We start from the raw sequence: 7,464 nt of genomic DNA, 5'->3' as shown, positions 1-7,464 counted from the left end.
CGTTTGAAACAATTGTTTTGAAGGAAAAAAAAATACAAAAATTATGAATTATTTTACCTGACAGACATTTTCGTTACAATGCAAAAATTGAACGTCAAGTTTTCAAGCCGAAAAATGAAAAGGAAGGCAAGATGCTGAGAAACAGTGACGTGAATGCCATTTTGAGGTGTGAATTTTTCATATCTGTCAGTTGGGCTTTTGTCAATTGTTTGTTTGTGTGAATATTTGTGAGTGGGTTTAAGTGCACAATGGCTTTTCACTGCTCCTTATGACAGTCCAAAAAGACAGCCCAAAAACATGGATTGCAAAATATGTTAATGCAATGTGAAATTGAAGATATTGCTTTGAAACTTGGGTTTATGGTAAGGGGTACTCAAGTAATAGCAGAAAGATTTATGTGGACATACTTTAAGGTTAAATTAAGTGTTCATGACAAGCTCTCTGATATGATACAGTAGAATCGCGTAAAAGTTAACTCAAGTGAGAAAGTTAAACCTTCGGCTAAGTTTTACCGATTTTTGAGTTGTCCATTTGTACTGCTCTAAAAAGTTAACTTTGGGTTAACTTTTTTGAAGCTTTTCTATTTTTCTTCAAACCCAACCGTTTGTTTTGGCATAAGAAAAACAAGCTCGAATTATTCCCCTCATTTGCTATGTATTCCCTCATTGTTATGTATTCCTGAATTTCTATGTAAAATTATAGTCGGTGTCGCGAGGTACATACATACGTAGTGTGTCATGAGCGTTTAAACTTGCGAGTTGTTTATGGTTAGTGTGTTAAAAAATGCCAACAAAGCAGAGAAAATCATTGCAAATCAGATTAAATTTGCATCAAAAAGCTGAGATTTTAAGAAAACTCGATGAAGTTATTCATGGAAATCGATTGGCGTTGGATTATAATGTATCTAAGGCGGCCATCTCAAAATCTCATGAAATTTTGGATGCAGTGGAAAAAATGAAGTTGCAAAAAGAAAACGTCATGAAATTTTGGAAAGGTTGTATAAATGGTTCTTAAGCCAAAGACAGCGTAATTGTGCAATGAGTGATCCAATTTTAAAGGCAAGAGCCAAGCTCGAATTTTCCAAATTGCACACAGGACAACAATTCCATGCAAGTGATGGATGGCTTGCAAATTTCAAGAAAAGATTCGGTATTCGCCACTTAAAAATTTGTGGGAAATCCTTTCAAGCGACAAGTCAGGAATAACACCGTTCATTCATAACTTGCGGGCAAAAATGAATGAAATGGAAATTTCGGACATGCAGCTTTATAGCGCAGATGAATGGATTATTTTATCGTTTCCTGCCCGATAAAACATTTGTCGCGGCAAACGAAAAGACGGCACCTGGCCGAAAAATAGCAAAAGAGATAGAATGGTTCGTATAAAAGTTAAGAAAACCATTGATAATCAGTAAATCGGGCAAACCCCTGTTGCTTCAAGGGGTTTGAAAACCCATTAGAATATGCTAACTCCCAAAAGTCTTAGATGAATTCAGAGCTGTTCTTCCGCTAGTTCCATCACTCGTTTATTAAGCAGGAAAATTTATTTTTTATCGTTTAAATTTAAATGTGCCAAAATATTTTTCAGGTTCGCAAATTTTCTGCTGGAAATTGTTTATCACCAAGGGCATTATTGCTGATTAACAACTGTACTGCACATAAGCCAATTGACAAGTTACAGTCAGATGATGGAAACATTGCGGCAATGCTTTTACCACCTAACGTGACAGCTGTTTTGCAGCCCATGGATCAAAATCCCATAAGACTGGTCAAGTTAGAATACCGGGCTAAACTGTTATGGAACATTGTAGCACAAGAAAACATTCCGGTTGAGAATATTTTGAAAGGGCATTCAATTCGTGATGCCATCTTGCTGCTTAAATTAGCATGGGATGAATTGCCAAGAGCTGTGCTTATAAAAGCTTAGAAAAATATAAAACAGTGGGACGATGATCAATACGACAGCGAAGACGAAATTCCATTGCTTACATTGATTAGATCAAATAGTTCTCACGATGATACACATCGAGAGGTACCATCGTTATTGTCCAAGGTGGGTGGTGTCTCACAAACCCGTCACAAACCAGTCTCGACCGCTTCTTTAAGCCAGCCTTTACAAATTAATATGTACATAAGTATGTACATACATGTGTATGTATAATGTGAAATAGTACAAACTAATTCTAAGTTCCTGTTTTGTTACGAGTAAAAGTGAATCCTGCAAATAAATTGAACGTATTATATCACCAGTTTTATTTTTAATTCGAAAATCCTTTGGAAAAGTTAATATTCCGGAATAGTAAAACACTCTAGGGACATTTTGCTAAACTTTTTTCGCGATCTCTACATATACAATTATTGATGAAACGCACTTACCCCTAATATAGGTGGGAATGAGCTTGACTACAGTATATGATTGTCTGCATTATGTACGACAACTGGCTGCTGATCAAAAGCAATTGGGTAGCCATTAAGAAGAAGATAACCAACTATACACCAATTGCTTTATATTATAGAGGTTTTCAATTTTTGTCGAACCCTCGAGTCATCATAAAGTAATCACGATTCATTTACTACTGTGATCAAATTGAAAGGTGAATTTTGATCATTTCATCTCCTTCAAAGTAATCCCCTCGCTCTGCAATATATGTACTTATGCCAAGGAATTTTCCAGTCATCACAGCACTTGGAAAAATCCTAGGTCGTGATAGCCATCAGAACTTTCTTTGATTCAGCTTTTATATTCTCAATTGAGTCAAAACGATGTCCTCGGGGTGGTTATGGGAATTTGCTGAATAGCCAGAACATACACGAAGGTAAATCAGACGAATGCGGTGGTTGTGGCACGATATTGGTTAAAAATGTGTGCGGTGCATTATCGCACATCTTTTTTCAATAAATTCAGGCATAGTAAAAATCAAAGAATTCACTTCTAGAGCCTCACAAAACGATGCGTATCTCAAATACTAATGAATATTTTATATAATAGTTTGTCAAAAAAGTCTTGCGGTATTTTCGGTACTTGGCGCTGAAAGCGCGTAGTTCTAGTTTTTGATTGATTGTCGTTTCTTTAAAGTCGTTCGTGAGTTATAGCGTCGCAAACATGGTGAGGTGGTCGAAGAGGCGTCGAAAGAGACCACCATAGTAGCAGCCGTAGCATCGGCCAAGAGCTGGGCATGAGTCATCAAAAATTCATTTCAATTTCAATAAAAAAAAAAATTCAATTAAAATACCGCAAACTTTTTTGACAACCCATTATCACTCACTGATCAGGATATTTTAAGGTTACCACTAGATGTGTAAAAATATTATAAAATACAAAAGTAGACTTCGGAGACCTTTTATAGTATACAAGTATATATAACAACAGGTCTGTGGAGTATTTGAGGTGTCCTGATTACGAAATAGAGTACAAAAATTTTCCATTACGTACCGTTACTTTTGTTATTTTAGTAAATGGTGGTGGTTTGACACTAATCTTCTAACAAATTGTTCAGATTGGTCTGTTTAGGTAAAGTATTTGTCATGCAGGACGTTAACGTTTTTTGCGAACTTTAAGGGCGACATAAAATCTACGTTTGATACTTCGTCTAGTCCTTTGAATCCCGAAGCTCCTAGACACTTAAGACGAGTTCTAGATAGTGCTGAACACAAGCATAGGAGGTATTCCAGCGTCTCTCTCATGTCAACTTCTTGGCACTTTCTACGTGTATCGTCAACACTTATTCCCATCCGGATCGCTTGTGATGCCAGTAGGTTGTGACCTGTCAAGAGACCAACAGCCGTCCGGAAGCCCATAGAGTAAGAAGTAAGAGGGTTTTTCGAAGGGCCTGTCAGCCCTTTCGGAAACTTCGTTGTATATCGTTTTTAGTGACTTTCGTATTTCCTGTACTTGTTCGGTAGCCAGACGGATAGCACTTTTGGCAATGTCATCAGCTGTTTCGTTTCCGGAACTTCCTTGTGGCCTAGAACCCAGCAGCATGCAGCCGCTTTCTAGAAGCCTGGCTTTCGACGTACATATGTCGTTGTCCTTTTTATGTTGTTTCTTGTGTTGTTAGTTATCTTGGATCCGAGGATGTGAATCTCAGCATTGGTGTATAATATGTTCGGCCTTCTTCCTTTTTTGCCGTAGCCCATGCCAACTTTTCCTCTTCCTTCTTCATCCGGTTAGCCTTGCAGCTAAGCCATTCGTGGACTTTCACCGCTGTTCTCTAGGTCGCTTTTGCTTTCAACCCCTCCTTAGCGGGGTTTGCCTTCGGCCTGCTCTTCATCGACGACATAGCACCTTTGGCATATCCCAGAGACCGCAGCAAAGCTTCATCTTCCATTGTGTCTACGCTTCCAACGCTTTCCAGGTCTGAGACATCACGGATTGTAGCATCTCTAAGTTGTAAAACTTATAACTGATTTTGTATACCCTTTTATTCTACAAGAAATGCGCTTGTGAAGGGTATAAAGCTTTTTTCTGTGTAACCCCCTCATTAGACTGCATTTTGTTTAACTTCTTTGCATATTTATCGTGCATTTAAAACAATTAACCTCCAAACAAACAAAATATGCATGAACACATGCACATACATACATATGTACAAATGTACGTTGCACTGTAACGCGATGACTTGGGCCATTTTTCTTGCGTTTACGTCATCGAAGAAAGCGAAAGTTGTACGAGCATATGCTGTTGTGGCGCTCGAGTGCGGCGGCGTCGTGCGCACACATAAGCGCTGTCAAGTGGTGTTTACGTCGGCGTGGCTTGGTGTCTGTCTCTGAGTCTACGCTGCAATTGCCCACCGCTTCATGCGCCAACCTCAATGGCATTTATGGTAGTACGCTTACTTAAATACACACAATGGCAGCGACTGTTCATTTGTTGTATTTGTTGGCATTGTCTCGTTTGGTTGGCATTATTTTTGTGCACTTCAGTGTCATAAAGCCGATTTGAAATCACAGCCTTTGAGATTTGGCTGCAACAGTCGCGTTGGCATCAGTTTGCACCTCAGACGTCGCTACGGGCATTGTGACAGACGCGTTTCTCGACTTTATTTTATTCATTTGACTCGCACTGATGCAGTTGTATGCATGTATGTGTTTGTGGGCATGTGCAAGACATGTCGTAAGTGTTAACAAAGCAGACAAGAGACATGGCAACGCATTAACGGCTAATGTGAAATGTAAAATCAAAAGTAATTAACTTTGGCGAGTTCGTTGTCCTCAACGCATTGAGTATAATTAGGCTGGCGTTTACGCCCTACGCGCTTAACCCATTAACTCGCGCATTTACTGGTTTACACAAATGTTTCGTCACACTTTAGGGTGGTCAATTTTTCATGACATATTTTTTTTGGATTTTTCATATTAATGAATTTTGTAGATTAGTATTTGGCTTACCAACTTGAGTCGAAGTTACTCCACTAAGGTCTTCCACTAACTTTCTATATGGAATTTTATTCGATTTTTTTTTCGTATGAATTTTTTTTTGCGGGCGAGTATTAAATGTTAATCATTTTTTATGCTTGTTAGAAGATTAATATCGAAAAGGTTAAAGAAACAGTGCTTGAAAATCATTGTGTTCGCATCAGAGAAACATCAAAGCATCTAAACATGTTTTATGGATCGACTGAACATATTTTGGTTAATGTTTCGGGTAAGTAACAGGTCAATGCTAGAATCATATTTAAAGGCTCTCTAATTTTTTTTTGCAAAACCTACGTCAAGTAGAGGCTGCAAAAGAGATGCTAGACAAGGTACCTGAAACCCCTACATTCACAAATGCACGTGCGTTTATGAATATAGGCACTGAAGACCACTTCAGCCGATATTGAATTAAGCAGGTCAACTTGTATTGTTTCAGAAAACTAATTTAAAGGCGATAATGAAGACTTGTGTTAAAATTGTATTGTCAGTCCGAGTCAAATTTAATCAGATAGTGAAATCTAGGTATACAGGGTTTGTCCGGAAAGTAATGGGACTGATTTTCTTTAGCCGCGACTGTACTACGAGGCGTGCGCGCACCGAACGAGCGGCTGATCAGTTGTCTCCGAGCACCTGGAGAGTTTGATCATATCAAACATTTTCATGCGACGTGTTTCTGTGAGTGGTGCAATCTGTGTGCAACTCGGTGAATCTGCGACAGAGATGTTTGATATGATCAAACAGGCTTACCGAGATGTTGCTTTAACAAGAAGTGGTGTATTTCGGTGGCACCAGAACTTTTTGTAGGGACGGGAAGAGGTCGCTGATGAAGACCGTGCTGAGAGACCTGCAACTTCGACAAACTCCAACAATGTGACTCGTGTGCGCAAAGTTTTGAACTCAGACCATCGACTAAGTATTCGTTTAATTGCCCAGATGTGCAATTTATCAAAATCTGTGGTTCATGACATTGCGACATAGCACTTGAACATGAGTATTGAACATGGTGTGCGTGAAGTTAGTCCCAAAAGTGCTCACAGATGACTAGAAATTGCGGCGAGTAGAAGTTTGCCCAGCAAATTTGAACATGTGTGAAAGAGACCCTTAATTTTTGAATAACGTTATTGTTTCCTTGCCTGAAAAGGCCGATGAAAGGCAAGCATTTTGAGACGGCAGAGAGAATCCAAGCAGCATGCACATCGGCTCTCAAGACTATTCCGGAGAATGCCTTCCGTGACGCCTTCAATGCTTGGAAATCGTGCTGGCAGCGCCGCATTTTGAAATTTTTTAAAGAATTGTAACAATTGGTTCAACACAATTTTTTTAATCGAGGCAGTCCTATTAGTTTCCGAACAAATCCTGTATACCATAGTTTGAACTATTTTCAAAGTTTTACCTAATTTTTCTACGTTTTCCTACACCAGCAAAGCACCAGATAGCTAGTTTTTGTCGAACGAACTTAACAAGCTTTATAACTCAAAATTTTATTGGAACACAGACGAGCTACCCTAACACATAAACATTAGTTAAAAGCTAATCTAAATCTGCTCATCTAACAGTATTTTTAGAAATAAACAGTATATTTATTAGCTCTTATGTCACAAGGGTTTCATAAAAATACCTACAGTAATAAAATTATTTTTTTAGTAATAAAATTATTTTCAGGTGATAAAACATAGAATTGGATATATGTATGTATCAAAACACTGATTTAGAAGAATGGATTATTGATCCAAAAAATCTGGTAATTTTCCAGAGTTTAAACTAGTGTGGGCTACACCAAAAATTAGGGTCCAGCTACCAAGGAAGATGGTTACTAAAGAAGAGGCTCAGCGCCTCATTTTATTTCCTCTCTTCTTCTATCGTATCTCAGTGCTAGTAGTCAAAACCATCTAAAGGACATCATGTAGCACAAACCTTGGACGGGAAATCATAATTTTGACAAAGATCCTCATCAAAAAAAGTAGTTCTGGGTTTAGAGGTAAAATTATACAGTTGTTGTAGAAAAAGTCCCCCACCAGACATCCAAATCCCGAAGTATAATTACAAAAAA

At 38.3% G+C, this 7,464-nt stretch overlaps 1 pseudogene; it reads left to right on the top strand.

The window, feature by feature from the left end:
* The first annotated feature begins 720 nt into the window (after window positions 1-720).
* LOC120777021 lies at window positions 721-3,484 on the top strand (annotated as a pseudogene).
* The last annotated feature ends 3,980 nt before the right edge of the window (window positions 3,485-7,464 follow it).

The sequence above is a fragment of the Bactrocera tryoni genome, chromosome 5 (genome assembly GCF_016617805.1).
Source record: "Bactrocera tryoni isolate S06 chromosome 5, CSIRO_BtryS06_freeze2, whole genome shotgun sequence".
Taxonomy (NCBI): domain Eukaryota; kingdom Metazoa; phylum Arthropoda; class Insecta; order Diptera; family Tephritidae; genus Bactrocera; species Bactrocera tryoni.
Note: the sequence above shows the minus strand (reverse complement) of the source record. Positions and strands in the feature narration are given on the sequence as shown.